Source organism: Taudactylus pleione, unplaced genomic scaffold, assembly GCF_031769625.1.
Source record: "Taudactylus pleione unplaced genomic scaffold, aTauple2 ptg000156l, whole genome shotgun sequence".
In the NCBI taxonomy this organism is placed as follows: domain Eukaryota; kingdom Metazoa; phylum Chordata; class Amphibia; order Anura; family Myobatrachidae; genus Taudactylus; species Taudactylus pleione.
The window spans coordinates 22,975,635-22,998,950 of record NW_028284558.1 but is presented as its reverse complement, the minus strand read 5'-3'; the positions used below and the strand labels follow the sequence as shown (position 1 = coordinate 22,998,950).

At 45.4% G+C, this 23,316-nt stretch overlaps 1 protein-coding gene across 1 annotated transcript in view; it reads left to right on the top strand.

Moving 5' to 3' along the window:
- The first annotated feature begins 208 nt into the window (after nt 1-208).
- Nucleotides 209-23,316, top strand: part of QTMAN (queuosine-tRNA mannosyltransferase) — a 326,625-nt gene continuing 303,517 nt past the window's right edge. The window contains exon 1 of the mRNA XM_088474924.1: nt 209-272. The gene's annotated coding sequence lies outside the window, so the exon portion shown is untranslated. The remainder of the gene's footprint in view (nt 273-23,316) is intronic.

Genomic DNA, 23,316 nt, shown 5'->3' with positions numbered 1-23,316 from the left:
ATCACCTCGATAGTTAGTGACAGGCCCGGCCGGGGGCCCGCTCCTAACAGAGAGCCGCCCTCTACTAACCCCCGCCACCGTACAAGAAGTACCCAGCCACCCTCCTGCTCTGTCTCCTACCTAAGCAGCAATAAAGTTTTGCTGGTGAGCTGGCGTGGCGTGACGTCATGACATCGCGCCTCTGATTGAGAGAGGAGCCACGGTGCAGTGTGTGCGTGTGAAGATTGAAGAGCCGGAGCAGCCAGAACAGAAGAAGGAGCGAGGTTACTAAGGTAAGTGATTTGTCTTGCATTATTGCACCATGTCGGATGTTGGGAGTGCAACTGGCTAGGTGGCTGTTTTATTATTTGGTTACTTACACCCAGCTAGTGGGGGAAGGGGGATGGGGGGGGCAGGTGAAGGGAGTCTTGAGTGGGGGCTTGGGCTGCCTGCTGCCTATTTTGTTGGTCCCGGGCCACACAATTCCTGATGGCAGCCCGGCTGGTTACTATACACAGGTCACACTAATATCTCACATCTGATACTCACTGATTGCTATACACAGATTACACTGATATTACAAACCAGATATTGCTCAATATACACAAATCACATTACATAGAATTTGACGGCAGTTAAGAACCACTTGGCCCATCTAGTCTGCCCCTTTTCATGTATCCTTTAGGCAACTTTAACCAAATTTGCTCCTTACGTCTCTCTTAAGGATGTTCTTATGCCTCTTATCCACCGTTTTAGCTTCAACCACATGTGATGGGAGGCTATTCCACTTATCCACTACCCTCTCTGTGAAGTAATTTTTCCTCAGATTTCCTCTGAGCCTACCTCCCTCCAATCTCAGTGCATGTCCTCATATTCTTGTACATCTCTTCCTTTGAAGAATGCTTCCCTCCTGTCCCTTGTTAAAACCCTTCATGTATTTGAAAGTTTCTATCATGTCCCCCCTTTCCCTTCTCTGTTCCAAACTATACATATTAAGATCTTTTAGTCTTTCTGGGTAAGTTCTGTGCTGTAGGCCATGCACCATTTTAGTTGCCCTTCCTTGTACCGTCTCTAATGTGTCTATATCCTTCTGGAGATATGGCCTCCAGAACTGAAGACAGTATTCTAGATGAGGCCGTACCAATGACCTATACAGTGGTATTATCACTTCTTTTTTCCTGCTACTGATTCCTCTCCCTATGCAACCAAGCATCTGACTTGCCTTCTGCAATGCTTTGGTGCATTGCTTGCCTGCCTTTAAGTTATTTCAAATGGTGACTCCGAACTCCCTTCCTCTGTATTTTCCATTATAGTGTCCTTGATGCTATATTTAGCCTTTAGGTTATTGAGACCCAAGTGCATGATTTTGCAGTTTTTGACATTATTATAATTATTATCATTTATTCATATGGCGCCACAAGTGTTCCGCAGCGCCTTACAAAGTACATGAACAAATAAGTAACCAGCCACTTACAATACAATACAAAGCAGGACATGGACATGTATGAAAAATAGGGGTGTGCACAGGCCACTTTTCGTGTTTTGGTTTTGGATCTGGATCTTTCTTCGTGTTTTGGATCTGGATTGGTTTTGCCAAAACCATTCTTCCGTGTTTTGGGTTCTGGGTTTTGTGTTTTGGATCTGTATTTTTTTTAAAAAGCATAAAAACAGCTAAAATCACAGAATTTGTGTGTTTTTCTGCTCCTATGCTATTATTAACCTCAATAACCTTAATTTCCACTCATTTCCAGTCTATTCTGAACACCTCACAATAGTGTTTTTATATCCAAAAGGTTGCACCGAGGTAGCTGGATGACTATGCTAAGAGATACGAGTGGGCTGAACACAAACACGTGGTCCATCTAGGAGTGACACTGCAGTGGCAGACAGGATGGCAGTTTGAAAAACTAGGCCCCAAACAGTACATAATTCAAAGAAAAAAAAGAGGTGCAAGATGGAATTGTCCTTGGGCCCTCTCACCCACCCTTATGTTGTATAAACAGGACATGCACACTTTAACAAACCATTCATTTCAGCGCCAGGGTCTGCCACACGACTGTGGCTGAAATGATTGGTTTGTTTGGGCCCCCACAAAACAAGCTGGCAATTAATCTGTCCCTGCACAAACTGGCTCTACGGAGGCAAGATGTCGTCCTCATCCTCCTCATCCACCGATTCCTCACCCTCTTCAGTGTTGTGTACATCCTCATCCTCACAGAGTATTAATTCGTCCCCGCTGGAATCCACAACCACAGGTCCCTCTGTACGTTCTGGAGGCTGGTCTCCCTGGAAGAGTTGATAATTCATTTTATGAACATCATCTTCTCCACATTTTGTGGAAGCAACCTCCTACGCCTTTCGCTGACAAGGTTCCCGGCTGCACTAAACACTCTTTCGGAGTACACACTGGAGGGGGGGCAACTCAGGTAAAATAGAGCCAGTTTGTACAGGGACCTCCAAATTGCTTCTTTTTCCTGCCAGTACAGGTACGGACTGTCTGACATGCCTACTTGGATGCTGTCATCGATGTAATCCTTTAACAGACAGACGCACGCTTGTCGCTGCTGCTTTAAGGATGCAGGTGCAGCTACAGCCCACACATTTCACAAAGACAGAAAAAAAAAGAAGAATTTTTTTATTGTTTGTGGAGCACACTTTGAGGGTGTTACCACCCTTTAACAGACAGACGCACGCTTGTCGCTGCTGCTTTAAGGATGCAGGTGCGGCTACAGCCCACACATTTCACAAAGACAGAAAAAAAAAGAATATTTTTATTGTTTGTGGAGCGCACTTTGAGGGTTACACCACCCTTTAACAGACAGACGCACGCTTGTCGCTGCTGCTTTGAGGACAGTATCATATGCAGTGATAGTAGACTTGTCAGAAATTGTTGGCACGTCCTTCAGTCCGGACCAGATGTCCAAACCGGCCCTTGACTTATGACACAGGCGCACGCTTGGCACTACTTTGTTGATGCACGTGCGGCTACTGCGCACACAATTCACAAACACAGAAAATATTTTTTTATTTGGTTTGGAGTGTACTTTGGGGGTTACAGCACCCTTTAACGGTCAAGCCAGCCGGCCCTTTACTTATGACACAGGCGCACGCTTTACACAGAAAATATTTTTTTATTTGGTTTGGAGTGTACTTTGGGGCTTACAGCACCCTTTAACGGTCAAGCCAGCCGGCCCTTTACTTATGACACAGGCGCACGCTTGGCACTACTTTGTTGATGCACGTGCTGCTACTGCGCACACAATTCACAAACACAGAAAATATATTTTTTTTTAGCACTTGGGGGGAGCACCCCTGACGGACAGAGCACCCCCTGGACAACACTACAGCACCCCTTTAGGACTGGGACACTGCACAGGACTTTGGAGTGGACACAGCCCCTATGGACAACTGACTGCACAACACAGTCAAGCCAGCCCCTATGGACTTTGAAGTAGTGGACACAGCCCCTATTGACAACAGCAGCACAGCACAACACAGCCAGCCCCTATGGACTTTGAAGTAGTGGACACAGCCCCTATGGACAACAGCAGCACAGCGCAGCACAGCGCAGCACAACACTACTCTGCATTACACTACACTACACTACACAGCCCAGCCAGCCCTAACTCCCACCCTCCCTCTTCACTGTCCACAGCCGAGTGAGAAAATGGCGCCGACGCGGGTACCTTATATAGGATCCAAAACCTGCGAGACCCGGAAGGCGGGATGATGACGTTTTGCCTTGATTTCAGATCCGAGTCAGGCGGGAAAAGTCGAGCCTGACTCGGATCGGCCTCGGATTGGGGGGGCTCGGGGGGGTTCGGATTTCAGAAATCCGAACCCGCTCACCCCTAATAAAAAACATTGCTATATTAGCGACCTTTACACCCACATAAGCAGCCGAGTGTTGGTTGCCCTAGTGGGGAGTAAGAGATAAATTAAATTACAGTAGGGAGAAGCACAAGAGGGTAAAGGGCCCTGCTCAAAAGAGCTTACATTCATTAAACTATAGTTGCCATGTTCTTGCCCATTCCTCTAGTCCACAGGTTCACAAACTCGGTCCTCAGGACCCCAAACAGTGCATGTTTTCCAGGTCTCCTCACAGAATCACAAGTGTAATAATTAGCTCCACCTGTGGATCTTTTAAAATGTGTCAGTGAGTAATGAATACACCTGTGCTCCTGCTGGGTGACCTGGAAAACATGAACTGTGTGGGGTCCTGAGGACCGAGTTTGAGAACCACTGCTCTAGTCTACCCAGATCCTCAGTCATTTGTTTTACCCCTCCTGGTGTACATTGATGTCACACATCTGACACTACTGATAATCACTATACACAGATCACACTGATATCATACAGTTGATATACACTGATCACTATATACAGTTCTGATCAATATTAATGTGCTCCTGGTTGCCTTTCAAGAGACAACTGTCCACTTTATAACAGTTTGCTGCATGTTTCAAACACCTAGGACTTCATAGAGTTAGTGGTTGCTGCACAGGCGACCCAACAGCCACTATTGGGACTGTTGCTGCTCCTACTGCTACTGTATGTCATTGGCAGTGGTTATCAGTCACAAAATATATGTGGAGCAGGGGCCAATTGCTTTAATCTTGTCTAGTCATGATACATACTGTATGTGTCCACATACATCTATCCTCCTTGCGTGTTAAACAGCCCTTCTAATTGCACCATGCCCTGTGTGACTCGGTATCGCTGTGCGTCTTTTCGTGCAACGTTTCACCTTCCAGTGCGTCTTATTCGCACAGCAATGCAGATAGAACACACAAGTAGCTTCTGCTGATTAAAATGATATATGGCATGCCTCTGTTCTGTGTGCAACTGCGGATGTATCTGCATGCTACATTACAGTATCAGCGGCTGTGACACTGTAGCGCATGGAGGATAGATGTATGTGGACACATTTGTATGTACGTCATTCTGCAATTCTAGGCAATCTTTTTATATTATTACGTTTGCATTTTGTCATATCTGTTTTTCAATGTACAAAATCTGTTAAGATGGGTGGCATAGAAGTTATTTTATCTATTGCACTGTTAAGAAACTGCGGATCAGAGCAAACATGTTGCAATTTATCATTACTGTAATGCATCACTTAACCATTTTATATATATATATATATATATATATTAGGGGTGTGCACCGGCCACTTTTCGTGTTTTGTGTTTTGGTTTTGGATCTGGATCTTTCTTCGTGTTTTGGATCTGGATTGGTTTTGCCAAAACCACCCTTCCGTGTTTTGGGTTCTGGGTTTTGTGTTTTGGATCTGTATTTTTTTTTTAAAAAGCATAAAAACAGCTAAAATCACAGAATTTGTTGGTTTCTCTGCTCCTATGCTATTATTAACCTCAATAACCTTAATTTCCACTCATTTCCAGTCTATTCTGAACACCTCACACCTCACAATAGTGTTTTCATGTCCAAAAGGTTGCACCGAGGTAGCTGGATGACTATGCTAAGCGACACGAGTGGGCGGCACAAACACGTGACCCATCTAGGAGTGACACTGCAGTGGCAGACAGGATGGCAGTTAGAAAAACTAGGCCCCAAACTGTACATAATGCAAAGAAAAAAAAGAAGTGCAAGATGGAATTGTCCTTGGGCCCTCCCACCCACCCTTATGTTGTATAAACAGGACATGCACACTTTAACAAATCAATCATTTCAGTGCCAGGGTCTGCCACACAACTGTGGCTGAAATGATTGGTTCGTTTGGGCCCCCACAAAACAAGCTGGCAATTAATGTGTCCCTGCACAAACTGGCTCTACGGAGGCAAGATGTCATCCTCATCCTCCTCATCCACCGATTCCTCACCCTCTTCAGTGTGTACATCCTCATCCTCACAAAGTATTAACTCGTCCCCACTTGAATCCACAACCACAGGTCCCTCTGTACCTTCTGGAGGCTGGTCTCCCTGGAAGAGCTGATAATTCATTTTGATGAACATCATCTTCTCCACATTCTGTGGAAGCAACCTCCTACGCCTTTCGCTGACAAGGTTCCCGGCTGCACTAAACACTCTTTCGGAGTACACACTGGAGGGGGGGCAACTCAGGTAAAATAGAGCCAGCTTGTACAGGGGCCTCCAAATTGCCTCTTTTTCCTGCCAGTACAGGTATGGACTGTCTGACATGCCTACTTGGATGCTGTCACCGATGTAATCCTCCACCATTCTGTCAATGGTGACAGTATCATATGCAGTGACAGTAGACATGTCAGAAATTGTTGCCAGGTCCTTCAGTCCGGACCAGATGTCCAAACTTGGTCCTGCCTGCCCTGCATCACCACCAGCGGGTTGCTTAGGATACCTAAGTTTTTTCCTGGCAGCCCCAGTTGCGGGAGAAAATGAAGAAGGAGCCGTTGACGTGTCACGTTCCGCTTCAGCTGACAGTGTGTTCACCAGCAGGTCTTTGCACCTCTGCAGGCTTGTGTCGGCCGGAAAGAGAGACACCACATAGGCTTTAAACCTAGGATCAAGCACGGTGGCCAAAATGTAGTGGTCTGATTTCAACAGATTGACCACCCTGGAATCCTGGCAAAGCGAATGAAGGGCTTCATCCACAAGTCCCACATGCCGAGCGGAATCGCTCCGTCTTAGCTCCTCCTTCACTTTCTCCAGCTGCTTCTGCAAAAGCCTGATGAGGGGAATGACCTGACTCAAGCTGGCTGTGTCTGAACTGACTTCACGTGTGGCAAGTTCAAAGGGCTGGAGAACCTTGCACAACACGGAAATCATTCTCCACTGCGCTTGAGTCAGGTGCATACCCCCTCCTTTGCCTATGTCATAGGTGGATGTATAGGCTTGTATGGCCTTTTGCTGCTCCTCCATCCTCTGAAGCATATAGAGGGTTGAGTTCCACCGCGTCACAACCTCTTGCTTCAGGTGATGGCGGGGCAGGTTCAAGAGTGTTTGCTGGCGCTCCAGTCTTCGGCACGCAGTCGCTGAATGGCGAAAGTGGCCAGAAATTTTTCGGGCCACCCAAAGCGTCTCCTGCACGCCCCTGTCGCTTTTCAGAAAATTCTGCACCACCAAGTTTATTGTGTGAGCAAAACATGGGACGTGCTGGAATTTGCCCAGATGTAATGCCCGCACAATATTGGTGGCGTTGTCAGATATCACAAATCCCCAGGAGAGTCTAAGTGGGGTAAGCCACTGGGCGATGATTTCCCTCAGTTTCTCTAAGAGGTTGTCGGCGGTGTGCCTCTTACTGAAACCGGTGATACACAGCGTAGCCTGCCTTGTAACGAGCTGGCGTTTCTGAGATGCTGCTACTGGTGACGCTGCTGCTGTTGCTGCGTAAGGTGATACATCTACCCAGTGGGCTGTCACAGTCATATAGTCCTTAGTCTGCCCTGTTCCACTTGTCCACATGTCCGTGGTTAAGTGGACATTGTGTACAACGGCATTTTTCAGGACACTGAGGACACTTTTTCTGACGTTTCTGTACAGTCTCGGTATCGCCTGCCTAGTGAAGTGGAATCTAGACGGGTTTTGGAACCGGGGACACACTACCTCCATCAATTGTCTAAATCCCACTGCACTAATGGCGGATACCGGACGCACGTCTAACACCAACATAGCAGTCAAGGCCTCAGTTATACGTTTTGCTTCAGGATGACTGCTGTCGTACTTCATCCTCCTCGCTAAGGACTGTTGGAGGGTCAATTGTTTAGTAAAAGTAGTGGTGTTCCTACTTCCTCTCTGGGATGATGAACGACTCCCAGCAGCAGCAACAGCAGCAGCGGCAGCAGTAGGCGTAGCAATGCAGGATCCTCCAGAGGAATCCCGGATAGGAGAGTCAGTCATGCCAGTGACATGGTCTGCAGGACTACTTCCGATCCTGACTAAGGAGGAAATTGACGAGGAGGGAGTTGACGGTGTGGTTTGCAGGCGCTTGGATACAACAGGACAATGGGATTTAGGTGTCCCTGGACTGCTTACGGTCTTAGCCAAAGTTTCTGAACTTGACAGTAACTTTTTATGAACGTGCTGCAGGTGCCGTATAAGGGAGGATGTTCCTAGGTGGTTGACGTCCCTACCCCTACTTATTTCACCTTTACATATGGTACATATGGCAAGACAGTTGTTGTCCGGATTTGGATAGAAATATTGCCAGACCAAAGAGGTGGAATGTTTGGTCTTCTGCCCAGGCATGACCGTGATGGGCTTTTTCATCCCACGGACAACAACTGTCTCCCCCGGAGCCTGATTTAAACAAACCACATCACCATCAGAATCCTCCTCGCCAACTTCCTCCTCAGCGCCAGCTACACCAGTATCCTCATCCTGTTGTACTTCAACAGTGACATCTTCAATTTGCATATCAGCAAGTGGACTGTGGGTGCTCCTTTCAGCACTTGCAGGGGGCGTGCAAATGGTGGAAAGAGCCACCTCTTCCCGTCCAGTGCTGGGAAGGTCAGGCATCGCAACCACCACCACACTTGGACTCTCCTTGGGGATTTGTGATATCTTCTTAGAAAGCACAGTTCTTCGCTGTGCTTTTGCCAGCTTAACTCTTTTGATTTTTTTAGTGGGAGGAGGGCTTCCATCGTCATGTGAAGCTGAACCACTAGTCATGAACATACTAGGGATCGACCTTAGCCGTTCCTTGCCACTCCGTGTCGTAAATGGCATATTGGCAAGTTTACGTTTCTCTTCAGCTGATTTAAATGTCTTTTTCAAGGTCATTTTCCTGAACTTTGCCATTTGGGATTGTATGTGCCCTCTACTATGACATTGGGCATCGGCCTTGGCAGACGACGTTGATGGCATGTTATCGTCTATGTCATGACTAGTGGCAGCAGCTTCAGCACTAGGAGGAAGTGGTTCTTGATCTTTCTCTATTTTATTTTTATCGGAGAAAGTTTGGTCCTCCATTTATGTTATATCGATTTGATATATACGTGCGGCTAAACACAGAAAATAATTTTTTTTTTGGTTTGGACTGGAGTGTACTTTGTGGGTTACAGCACCCTTTAACGGTCAAGCCAGCCGGCCCTTTACTTATGACACAGGCGCACGCTTGGCACTACTTTGTTGATGCACGTGCGGCTACTGCGCACACAATTCACAAACACAGAAAATAATTTTTTTTTGGTTTGGACTGGAGTGTACTTTCGGGGGTTACAGCACCCTTTAACGGTCAAGCCAGCCGGCCCTTTACTTATGACACAGGCGCACGCTTGGCACTACTTTGTTGATGCACGTGCGGCTACTGCGCACACAGTTCACAAACACAGAAAATAATTTTTTTTTTGGTTTGGACTTGAGTGTACTTTGGGGGTTACAGCACCCTTTAACGGTCAAGCCAGCCGGCCCTTTACTTATGACACAGGCGCACGCTTGGCACTACTTTGTTGATGCACGTGCGGCTACTGCGCACACAATTCACAAACACAGAAAATAATTTTTTTTGGTTTGGACTGGAGTATACTTTCGGGGGTTACAGCACCCTTTAACGGTCAAGCCAGCCGGCCCTTTACTTATGACACAGGCGCACGCTTGGCACTACTTTGTTGATGCACGTGCGGCTACTGCGCACACAATTCACAAACACAGAAAATAATTTTTTTTTGGTTTGGACTGGAGTGTAATTTCGGGGGTTACAGCACCCTTTAACGGTCAAGCCAGCCGGCCCTTTACTTATGACACAGGCGCACGCTTGGCACTACTTTGTTGATGCACGTGCGGCTACTGCGCACACAATTCACAAACACAGAAAATAATATTTTTTTTGGTTTGGACTGGAGTGTACTTTGGGGGTTACAGCACCCTTTAACGGTCAAGCCAGCCGGCCCTTTACTTATGACACAGGCGCACGCTTGGCACTACTTTGTTGATGCACGTGCGGCTACTGCGCACACAATTCACAAACACAGAAAATAATTTTTTTTTTGGTTTGGACTGGAGTGTACTTTGGGGGTTACAGCACCCTTTAACGGTCAAGCCAGCCGGCCCTTTACTTATGACACAGGCGCACGCTTGGCACTACTTTGTTGATGCACGTGCGGCTACTGCGCACACAATTCACAAACACAGAAAATAATTTTTTTTTTGGTTTGGACTTGAGTGTACTTTGGGGGTTACAGCACCCTTTAACGGTCAAGCCAGCCGGCCCTTTACTTATGACACAGGCGCACGCTTGGCACTACTTTGTTGATGCACGTGCGGCTACTGCGCACACAATTCACAAACACAGAAAATAATTTTTTTTTGGTTTGGACTGGAGTGTATTTTCGGGGGTTACAGCACCCTTTAACGGTCAAGCCAGCCGGCCCTTTACTTATGACACAGGCGCACGCTTGGCACTACTTTGTTGATGCACGTGCGGTTACTGCGCACACAATTCACAAACACAGAAAATATATTATTTTTTTAGCACTTGGGGGGAGCACCCCTGATGGACAGAGCACCCCCTGGACAACACTACAGCACTCCTTTAGGACTGGGACACTGCACAGGACTTTGGAGTGGACACAGCCCCTATGGAGAACTGACTGCACAACACAGTCCAGCCAGCCCCTATGGACTTTGAAGTAGTGGACACAGCCCCTATTAACAACAGCAGCACAGCACAACACAGCCAGCCCCTATGGACTTTGAAGTAGTGGACAACAGCAGCACTACACTACACTACACTACACAACCCTAACTCCCACCCTCCCTCTTCACTGTCCACAGCCGAGTGAGAAAATGGCGCCGACGCGGGTACCTTATATAGGATCCAAAACCCGCGAGACTCGGAAGGCGGGATGATGACGTTTTGCCTCGATTTCAGATCCGAGTCAGGCGGGAAAAGTTGAGCCTGACTCGGATCGGACTCGGATCGGGGGGGCTCGGGGGGGTTCGGATTTCAGAAATCCGAACCCGCTCACCCCTAATATATATATATATCACAGGGGCTCTGCACTCACCATAACAACTAACAATAATAATAATAATAATAAACATAATAAACAGTGGTGGGGTTTTAGTTCATGAATTGATCAATGCATTTAAGCTTGCAGCCCCCGTCATAGGACCCCACTTTACTGCAATTCCCTACTCTATTGCTCAGATTTATAACATGGACATAGCCATTACATTAGTGTTAAACTCAGGGTATACTATCACTGTTTAAAGCTCACAGCAACTTTGCTTTTAAATGTGAGACAGTTACCAAGCACACCTGTTGCAAAGCAACACAAGTTAGATAACTAGTTAAAAGGGGTGCATGAGAAAATGTGATCACAAAAATGATTAATTATAAAAATCAATCATAATAAACAAAAAGCACTAATCCACGGCACTCACCTTTCCTAGATTTGGGGTGCAACATGGTATGTGACCACATTGTTTAAATAGAAATCACAAGGGCTCTGCACTCACCGTAATGACTAATAACTAAGCTTAAATGCATTGATCAATTCATGAACCAAAACCCCACTGTGTATTATTATTATTATTGTTAGTTATTATGGCGAGTGCAGAGCCCCTGTGATTTCTATTTAAATAATGTGGTCACATACCATATATATATATATTGTACATGGTACCAGGCAGCTATGTGGCAACCTTAATGCCATGAGTATATGTTTAGGAAACAGAAGGACATTTGTTGTCAGCGCTATTAATCATTGCAAGTAGTGGTCGACTGTTTGGCTTCCAAGCTTTTATAATATGTGACACTGAGTTCTCTGATATGGTGTAGTCTGAGCATAAAACACAACCCACAAAGACAAGTTCTTATATAAGAGGCTGCACATCGGCCTACTAGCAGTGCTTCATATTAGTGACAGAAAACTCATAGTAAGTTGAACTATTAAGAAAGCAGAGCAAATCACCATGCAGTATGTGCCATGGACGCATTAAGCTGATTTTAGAAATGGTACAATTTATGTCACTTTCAAAGATTTTGCATTAATTCAGCAATGCCTTTTACAATTTATAATCTGTGCATGGTTCCCAAATATAATTGAAATATCAACACTAAGCAATATGCCTGCAGGTTCCAATGCTATCAAACACTTTCCATTTCATTCTGGCCCAGATTTTTCTGTCCATTAATCTCTTCGAGAATAAATTAAAATAATGAATTAATCAAAGCTGTGAAAGCTATTTTTGGTAATGTGCGTAAGGTTTCTTATGCACATCAATCCCCAATGCTAGGAATAATATATGGTTAATTGTAACAATATAAAGATGCTCGCTAGTTATGTGAAATCATTGGGAGAGAGAAGTGCTGGGTCACTTTTATGATCAAATCATTCTTTGTGCAGTGCTAAACTACTAACTAACCTTGCATGGTAAGAGAGCGACACAGCCATTCAGCTTTATACACAGACATTACCCTAGGATCAGTAACCTCACAGTGGATGCAGCTAAATAGGCGATAATTCTAAAATCATTATCTGCAGGATAAATGTGTCCTTTGTACCAGATGTAGTTGACACTTCAAATACTAGGGTGCTGCATTTCAGGCATCCTGCTCTGTAGTGAGCATGATTTTTTTGTATAATGTCCCTTCTCAAACCAAAAAACTATAATACACCCTCCATACAACAAAATGGGAAATGATGAGGGACCTCTTGTGTTGAACCATCCACACCCCATTACCTGATGCACTCTGTAGCTATAGGTGCTGGTTGCCTAAGTTCAAATATAGCTTATGATAGAGCTCTATCGTAGAGCTATATACTGCATGTGATGAACTTGTCACTAAAATCATGCGCAGAGCTGTACATGGGTTGGGTTCTCCAGAAGGGAAGATCTTCTGCTTTCTTTTTATTGAGAGAGTTGTTCAATTGTGGACAGCCTCTTGGGGAGAATTCAATTCAAAGCGATGAACAGCCCCAGAAGGGAGCTCCTAAAGCTATTCAATTCAATGCGATGTTAGGTCAGGCTAAGGCATTTATTCTCGCACCCCCTGGGGATGCAAGGAGAAATCCGACAAAAGTGCTGGCTACGTGCGTGCCTGTTTGCCGGCTTAGCACAGCACTAACAGCATCGCGGCCTGCTCTTTAGTTGGAGAGTGACGGTTCTCGCGGCTAAACACCCTGGTTAAGTCGCGAGAGCCGACATTCTCCGAGTTAACAGTGCACTGAATTGAATAGCTCCGGGAGCTCCTTCCCGGGGTTATTCAGCATTGCGCTGAATTGAATTCCGCCCTTTAGTTGAAAACCAAAATAGTATGCAAAGTACAGTTGATATTCTTTGAGTGGTAACAGTTATACCAACAACCTGCTATCCACCAATTACTGCTTGCATGTGTAATCATTGTGCCACTGCAGCCATTGGGCCACATAAGATCTGGTCATTTAAACCAGAACCAAAAGGGCAGACTAAATGGGCCAAGTGGTTTTTATCTGCTGTCAAATTCTATCTTCCTATGTAACCAAATGATCTAATCTTTACAATATGTGCATAAAATGTGTAGCCTAGCTAAGTGCTAATCTGGTCACTATTAGCTCAGACAGGGCCGGTTCAAGTCCAAGTAGAGCCCGAGGTGAAAAGTCCCTTTAGCACCCCCTTTAAAAACATAAATACATTATAGTACATATTACACTTACAAAGTGTAATACGAAATGCGTTAGGGCGTGGCATGACCGACGCTTGTGTGATGCCTGGTAGTACCCTGGTCTGCGCTATGGAGTTCCAGTGGCCTGGTGTGCTGTGTCCCGCAATGCTGGCCAGTCTCCTATGTCTCTACAGTCTCCTGCCCACTGTGTCTCTCCAGCTTCCCATCTTTCCAGGCTCCAGAGGCCCCCCCCGTCTTTCCAGTCTCCTGCCACGTCACTCCAGCCTCCTCCCCTGTAGCTCCAGCCTCATGTCTTTACATACTACTGCCCTGTCACTCCAGCTTTCTGTCTCTCCAGCCTCCTGCCCCATGTCTCTCTAGCCTCTTGCCCCGTCACTTCAGCCTCATGCCCCTGTCACTCCAGCTTCCTGCCCCCTATCACTCCAACCTCCTGCCCCATTTCTCTCCAGCCTCTTGCCCCATGTCTCTCAGCATTCTGCCTGTCACACAAGCCTCATGTCACTCCAGTGTCCTGCCCCATCACTCCAGCCTCCTGTTACTGCAGCATTCTGCCTCCTATCACTCCACCCACCTGTGTCATCTCAAGAGCCAACCCCCTCCCCGGCCCTCCCCAACTTACTTTCTTCTTGGACAGCCTGCAAGCTCCTCTTCCACAGTGGTACAGGGTGGAGGATAGATATGGATGTGAGGTCGCGCCTATGACATGACAGTGGAGAGCCACTGGGTCCTAGTGCCCAGCAGCTATTGGCTGGCATAATCTAAGAGACCATTGTGCCAATTTTTCAAATTCAAAAACAACCTGGTTTTGACATTTTAAAAATTGCAGTTTTAAATACAGTGGCTAACTCAAAGAAATATCACGGATGCATGTACCCTGCAAGTTATTAAATGTACTATCATTGAATTTAGCAGCACAATTAGAAGTAAATCACAGTGATCAAGTCAGATACTTGTATGGTCTAACTTGTAGTAGGGATATAAAAGCTAGTTTTTGATTGGTAGCTGCGGTTCAGTGCAAATTTTGCACCTAAATGTTATGTTAGTAAATGGGTCCTTACTGTATGAATGTTATATAACAAATAAAACACAGCAAATAGACACTTGTGGCAGTGAAACTAGAGGTGCCAAGAGGAGAGAGGCCGGCACTAAGTAATAGGGCCCAGACCTGCCTGGGAGCCCTAGCCTTATTAGAAGACACAGCCATGGCCCTGTAAGGAGTTATGCAATAAAAGGGAAGTACAGTTTAAATGGAGTAAAAAAAGGGTTCAAAATGTTTACACTTATGTTCTACATAACTCAATAACAAACTGAGCTTGAACCTGCTATTTCAGTAATCTAGAAAGAAAAGGAATATCAAGACTGTTATAACTTATTACAGGAGGTACTTTTGGGCGGTGAAGGTTGTTACTGCATTGGTCAAAGTGCCTTCTTTGCTAAAATGAAAAATTTTCCCTATCAACACTAGGGGGTTGTGTCCCAATACATGTGCTGTGCCCTTTCCCTCACAAAAAAACAACTGTGCTCCTTCCAATTAAGCTTGTAAATATACCCACTAGGGGTATATTTACTAAAGTTACTAAAGTGAGAGTTTTTGGAAGTGGAAATATTGCCCATAGCAACCGATCAGATTATTATTATTATTATTATTATTATTATTATTATTATTATACTTTATTTATATGGCGCCACAAGTATTCTGCAGTGCCTTACAAAGTACATAAACATAACTGAGCAAGAAACCAGTGACTTGCAGTACAATACAGAACAAGGATATGCTGCATTAGCGATTATAACACTCAAATTAAGCATCAGGGAGTCAGCAATCAAGTGTTAGATGCCCGTGTGGGCAGTAAGGAGTAGAAGAAAGTATAAGGAGAAGCACATGAGGCAAAAGGGCCCTGCTCATGAGAGCTTACAATCTAAAGGTGAGTGGCAGACAAACAGGCATGACACAGATGGTCTAGACAGGGAGGAAAGAGCAGTAAGTAGTGGGTTAGGATGAGAGCTGATAGGCCTTGATGATTCTACTTAACATTTAAGTAGCACCTTCTAGAATAGGGATGGGCAATAAGCGGCCCCCCAGCTGTTGTAGAACTACACATACCAGCATGATTTGTAGTTCAACAACAGCTGAAGGACCCCTGTTCTAGAAGATAATAGCTACAATCTGATTGATTGCTATGGGCGTCATCTCCACTTCTATAAACTCTCACTTTAGTAAATTTACCCTGCAGAATCTGATTGGTTGCTATGGGCAACAACTCCACTTCTAAAAACTCTCACTTTAGTAGATATACCCCTAACTTTCCATCTTAGTCTATAGTCAGCAAAGAACTCACCCAAACAGCAGAACTCTTTCTGATGTCAAGTGGGAACCCTTGCAGTCTGTCTGAGATCATGGTGGTTGATAGATAGGAGCATGTTGGCCCCGGGAAGCAATACTAACTTGAGGTGCAGCTGCAATGTCCCTCCCTCATAGTTGTGCATCTGCACTAGACCAGCTGCTTGAGGCACTTTTTTTTGTGTACAGATATACGAAGCCTTGCAATGTGCAGTGTCATTCTGATGATGCCCCATTTCAAGAGTCACCATTTTAGTGGAAGAGTCCTGATTTAAAAAGAGGGTGGATCAGGAACATTGAGCAGTAATTTTAAACTTGGTCTCATAAAACATGCCATGCCCCTGTGTAAAGTCACCAATTTGTACACAGCTATGTTGCCGTTAACTACGAAACCGCAACAAACCAGATTCTAGCTATTATTTTTTCAGAATGCACTAGACACATTATAGCTGGGATAAGATTGGGTAACACCTCCAAATTTCCCAATCAGAATTTTTAGTAAATCTACCCCTGTATATTTTTTTCCACACTTTTAAATGTTTGAACACACACACGTATATATATATATATATATATATATATATATATATATACGTGAGTGTGTTTGTTGACAAAAGGGTTGGAATATATATTTTACTAACTTCCAAGACAGAGTTTACTACTTGGCCCAATATAACAAAAGCCTTTTTAAAGAATCGTGATGACAAGATCCAATATTAATGTTGAACCGAACAATCCACAATTGGCCAACACAAAGTACAGCAAATATACCACCTCTGTGTTCTCAGGATAAAGGATTCTATAAATACACTTCTCAGTTTGAGATATTTCCATCATTTGTAACTATTCATTGTGAAAGTGCTGATACAACAATGCTCTCTTCCCTTTTTTGCAAAAACGTAGATGCTACATCACCAAAATGAGTCACGGACCAATTGACCGGCTACACAGTGCTATTAGCAACAAATGTATCATAGGAAATCAACACATTTCAAATAAAAGGGATGATATTTCATGAAGTGGAGTAGTCGGATTTTTCCCCATAACTTTTATTTTTCTTGGTCTCACATATTTCCAAAATGTGCATGAAAGAATGCTTTTTTGGAAACGGTACAGTCGAGTCTGCCCAAGCTTATGGGGGGTGCCTGTTCCTTTCAAAATGATCCAAAATACTACATGTGCAAACTAGCTGTGAACTATTGAAACTGTTTGTGCAAAAAGCAGAAGTCTGATCTAGAGCTGTTTGGACTGTAGCAATCACTGGCATATGACTGAAATATTAGGAGCTAAGAAATGTTCTTCTCTGGTTATTTATCAATGAGCAAAGATTTGGTCATAGTAGGGTTAAGCAATCTACTTGAGTCTGCACGATAACACCGCCAGTTTGTTGGGGGTTCCTCATAATGCCCCTAGATGTGCATTGTAAATCTAAAGTCTCTAAGGGATGGGGTTTGTATATAAATCACTAGGATGCTACCTGTATTGCACTTGTATCATTATTATGGACTCTGTATTGTGTAGCGGTCCAGAGAATAGGCCTTGTATTACATATGAGTTGCAATAATGACCTATGTTGTATACAAGTTACATGAATAGGCTATGTATTATACAGCAGTCACAAAAATAGGCTCTGTATTATAGAGAACAATAAAATAGGCTCTGTATTACACTTAGATCTGTACTATATAGTGGCCATTAAAATGATCTCTTTAAAGCAGAAAAGTAGTCTCTGACCCTGATTCAGTAACGATCACTAATGCGATCACAGCTGCAAATTTGCACGCAACACTGCTACGAATATATGCTAATGCCTGCCAAAGCACAGCTGACATAAAGACGCCCACTGCTGCCTTCTCATATCCGTCCAACCTCGCTCTTTTGCATCAACATCGACCACTCACGCAGCATTTACAACAGGTCTGACCAGCCGCAGATTCTGCAAGCCTCGTCGCACGCAGAGAGCTCTCATACTGCGTATGCAATCGCAGTGGCTAATTAATGCATGCCCAAGCAATGGCATTCACACGCACAGACGCCTGCCTTTTTCCGACCACTCCACTCCACTATCAATACCCCCAAATGCTCACAGCCTGTAACTCACTCTGCGATAGGCTCCTCTTTGTGCGCGTGATCGCAGTGCGATTGCAGTGCACGCACATTGCAGCTTATACACATGCGCAATGGCTAACAATCACCCGATCTGCGGAAGTAGTTGCATTTGCGATCGCTGCTGAATCAGGTTTTCTGTATTGTATAGAGGTCACTATAATTATCTCTGTGTTGTATAAAGGTCAATACTAGAGTAAGCTTTCTATTGTACAGAGGTCAATACCGGAATATGCTCTGGGGTTGAATACATTATGTCAACAGTCACTAGGTCCACAGTGACTATGTCGACATGACAATGCCACCAAAGGGATCCAGAATCGGGTGTAATATTACTTAGAGTATTTATACCATGCAGGTCTTACAGCTTTAAACATGACGGTAAGCAGCATATTTAAATCTGTAAGACCGATGTGGTCAAAATTCTCTAAATACCATTAGACCTGTGTCGGGATCCTGGTGATGGCACTGTCATGTCAACATCATCATTGTGGACCTAGTGACTGTCAACATGCTGACCGCATACAGGACTGTATTCAGAGGCGGCCGTACGGTCTACGACCGCACGGCCGCCTCGATGTTTGTCTAGTGCGCATGCGCACGAGGGAGCCGGCTACTTCGTGCGCATGCGTGAGACCCGCTACTACCGACAGCGCTGGTCGTAGCGGGTTTCTTTCCAAAGGGGGCGAGCTGTCGATGTTGATTGACAGCTCGCCCCGTTTGGAAGGCGGGCCGGGGGGGTGGCAGCCCAAACGGAGGCGTTCCAATGGGAACGCCTGCCGTTTGGGGGAGGCCCCACTGACATCACTAGTGATGTCAATGGAGAGCTTCCAGCTCTGACAGAGCCAGAAGCTCTCCGGGGCTTACGACAAGTGAGACCCTACCCTAGGGTCTCGTCGTAAGCCCCAATGGTCGCGATGGTCAATGACCATCGCGACCATCACCCGAGCGGTCGTTAGAGCTGTGGGTGTTAACCCACAGCCTAACGACAGCAACAGAGGCGGGCGGTCAGGATGCAAGTGGTCGCCCAGTTTCTGAGCGACCGCTTGCATCCTCCGACCGCCTCTGAATGAGGCCCACAGTACCTAGGCTCTGTACTCGTATATACAGATAAAAATAATACATTTGTATTATGTAGAGGCCAATATAGAGGTCATAATAGGCTCTGCATTGTATAGAGGAAACTAGAATATGTTTTGTATCATGTATAGGTCAGTAGAATAGGCTTCATATTATAGAGTGATCACTATAATGATCTCTGTACTGTATTGTATGGAGGTCACTAGAATAGGCATTGCATTGACTACTGGTCTGATGGGGTTGTGTTGTACTTGAATATAGCTGTATATGCTTATTTACATTTAACACTACAAAGCTCAAATATTAATACATTGATAAAGAAACTATTTTATGTAATTTGTACAGTATATTTTAGTACAATAGAAGAATTTTTTTTCCATTTGTATGAAAATCTTGATTGGGGCATATAAGTATCAACAAAATATTTATCTCTATGTACTCCATGATTTTATTTTCAATATTTTTTAAAAAGCCTTTGAAATTTACCAGTTTTTCCTGCCATGTGATTTCAATTTTAAGCTGTCATGTTTGTGCTACATTGGCCCTAAATTACCAAGCACACAAGGAACCTTATTTAGAGTTAAACATAGTTTATCTATAGGGCATAGATATATGCAGGTCCATGCTGCACATGTTAGTATATAGGTTTGAACATATTTTAGAGTTCTGATCTCTTGTGCCCAGAGAAAAATAAGCATTAGTTCAGATACAGGGATGGCCTGGGGATGTAATTTGGTATCAGGATGAAGGGACAAAAGGTGGGCAGTGCAAAAGGTTGACAAGTTCAAACAGTCGACACATTAATGGTCGACACAAAAATGGTCAACAGGATTGTTTTTGTTATTTCAACATTTTTAAGGTTACGGTGCGGGTTAGGATCTTGGGGGAGTGATATGGGTAGGCTGCCGGAGGGGATGTTTAGAGTTAGGCACTAGTGAGAGGGTTTGGTTAGGCTAAGGTTAGGTTTAGACACTTGGGGGAGGGTTAGGCACTAGGGGGAGGGTTAGGCTTAAAATACAAAAAGTGTTAACAATTTTTGTGTCGACCGTCGGTGTGTCGACCTTTTGTCCGCCGACCATATGGTGTTGAACTATACATTGTCTACATTTTGTCTGTTGATCTCTTATACCACACCCCTGTAATTCCTTCCTGGCATCCCTTACTGTGTGTGGAAAGGGGGCATGGCCACACATGATCAGGGCATGTCATGGTAGCCCATCTGGTATTTACTCGAAGTGCCGGATGGGCAGTCCAGCCTTGTCAGAATGTGAATTTACACTTAAGTGTAGCACACCCCTGTTAAATTTGACCTGGGTAGAGTTGGAAGCTTCCCCAGATACAGTATGCTTCATTGAGGCAAAGGCTTTCCCGGGTACTAGCTACAGCAGCACTTCTGTATCCACATACACCTATCCTCAAACCAGGCCAAAACACCCCATTTAGCACGTCACAGACTTCAAGACTTTTACCCCTTTCACATTGCAACCTGGGTCGCACCCGGGATTTTGTACACGGGTCCAACCTGAGTGCGACCCGGGTGAGAACCTTTGCAGACTGGCGCCTGAACCGGCTTATTACCGGGTCTATGACGTCACTTCCATCAGGTACCGAGCCGGAGTTTAGAGATGAGATCATCTTCAAGCACCGGCTCTTCCTATGCAGTGAACGGGACCTGGGTCGCATTGATCCATGTTCAACCCTGCTTGTTATCCGGGTTATTTCAACTGGGTCCTTTCACACTGCACAATAACCTGGGTTGCTGGGCGCCCAGGTACAATAATCCGGGTTATTGCTGGCAGTGTGAAAGGGGTATTAGCTATGCCAATCCTAAGTGCCTAGTACCTATGTCCACCTATGAGGTGGACACAGCAACTATGTTGGATGCAAGCAAACGATGTGACACGTGTGCCTCCCCGATGGCTACCACCGGGAGATGCAGAACGATTTGGGGTACAAGAACTGGGAGTAATCAGTGGGCGTTCCTCGGAGATTACATGGGGGTGATTTGCCAGATGCGGGCGTGTTGCTGACAGCATCCGCATCTCAAGACAAAGTAGCGCTGACACAGGACGCCATGTCCAGATGGTGAAATTGCACCTGATATAGGGCTAGTGCAAGATTGATGTTGTGACAGATGGTGCGTTTAACTGTCAATCATGCTGCGGCTTGGAAGGGTCTACGGGCGAGATAACAGAACGGATCCTATGCGCAGACCATAACCATCGGGGATGTACGCTAACCATCAAGTTAGCGTACATCTCTGAATCAGGTCCTTAGTACACTGGCCCTGATTTAGAGCCGGACGCTCTGACAGAGCGGTCGCTCTGAATCAGGGCCGTCCCTCTGAATTTAAGAGCGGCCTCCTGGCCGCTCGCATAGCTGTGGGTGACCACCCACAGCTATAGCGAGCGGCCAAAATGATGGTCGCGATGGTCAAGAGTCCCATCGCGACCATCGGGCTTGTGACGAGACCCTTAGACCCTAGGGTCTCGTTGCCGCAAGCCCTGGAGTGCTTTTGGCTCTATCAGAGCCAAAAGCACTCCCACTGACATCACTAGTAATGTCAGTGGGGCCGGCCCCAGATGGTAGGCGTTCCCATGGGTACGCCTCCGTCTGGACAGCCACGCCCCCGGCATGCCCACCAAAGGGGGCGTGCTGTCAATTACCATCGACAGCATGCCCCCTTTGGTGCGAGACCCATAACTACGGCTTGGCTGTCGTTATTCGGGTCTCGGGCCGCCTCCGTCGTGCGCATGCGCACTTGGCCAACATCTGAATTAGGCTCACTGTTTCAGAGGTGCACGCTAACTGCACCCCTACAACGCATGCTTTGCCGTGTGTGTATGCACAAATACTCTGTTGCGTGCAGGAACACCGGTAGCAACACTGGTGACGGCAAACCATGGGTATTTCTGGGTGGTTCCTGGGAAGTTTAGAAGGAGTTCAGATGGAGACACTGCGCTTGCTATAGGCAGTCGCAAGTGCCGATGGTGCACCGATGGTGGAGTGTCTTGAATCACCAGGGGTGTTGCAGCATGAGCACCGCTGAAAGTGGTTGCACATACAGGTGCATGCTAGTACACAAGGGGTACGCTGAAACTAGCACTTGCACATTATCACCGCTGGGACTCCACAAACATACGCACCAGCAGCAGCACCTGCGCTCACCTCTGAATCATACTAACATGCAAAATTGAGAAAAAAATAATGCATGGGAAGTGCTACTCGTGGGTCACATCAAGTGTCTCAAAATATATGGCGCAAAAAAGATACAGTAGGTGTATGAGGACACATCTATATGTAGCAATTTCTGATGGTTGCTTGGGTATAGTACTCCAGTCATTAGCATGGTGGCTACATAATATCTAGTTATTCAGATTTCTTATTTCCATTTGGACTATTACAGGAAAGAAAATTCACATTGGGTATATAAAACTTTGCTTGTATTTAATTACATTTTACACGAAAATGTGAATTTTGTATTTCTTAATAGCTTACTTGCCTACTCTCCAGGAAGTTGCAGGGGGCTCCCGTTTCTTTTGTGTAGTCCCTCGCACCCCTGGAAAAGCAGTTGGGCAGGATTGGGAGATTATACAGGAAATTCGCAGCTCGGGGTGAATCGGGGTCTAGGGACGTCTAGAGTCCGGCCCTGCCCTCCGAAAAAGAGCAGCATTTCCTCTACAGTCTTTTCCCAGAGAGAAGTCTACCAAAGTCGGCAAGTATGCTTAATAGACACAGTTCTCTTGCATATTTAATAGTTGATTACAATATTTTGTGCATGAATAGGGTAATGTCACATTATTAATAACTATGACATGGTTTTTCCTGCAGAAATTTTACATGTATTTTTGGGGCACAAAATGCATTAATCTCTATATAAGGCCCTAGATGTGCACCTTGGATTTACTCTATTGTACTAAGGTCGTCCGCCTACAGTTCACCCTCCTCTCTAAGATTTTTTATTTCTTTTTTAAATTAGTACCCTTTTTAAGAAACACTTTGCACTTTCATGCCTGCTGAAGTAGTGTAGCATCTTTATCTTGCAAAAGCACATCTTTGGCACTATGATTTGCAGCCTCTAGAGCAGGGTTGTCGATATTGTGGCTGCCCCTTCCGGGAGGGAGCAGCCAGATCGGCATAGAAGAGGGGCGTGGCCAGCACGGTGTTTGTCAGTGGAGCAGGGGCGTGGCCACACAATCGCGTCATATTGGCCAAAATGAAGCATACTTGCCTACCCTCCCGAAGATCAGGTGTCACCCCCAGAAAGG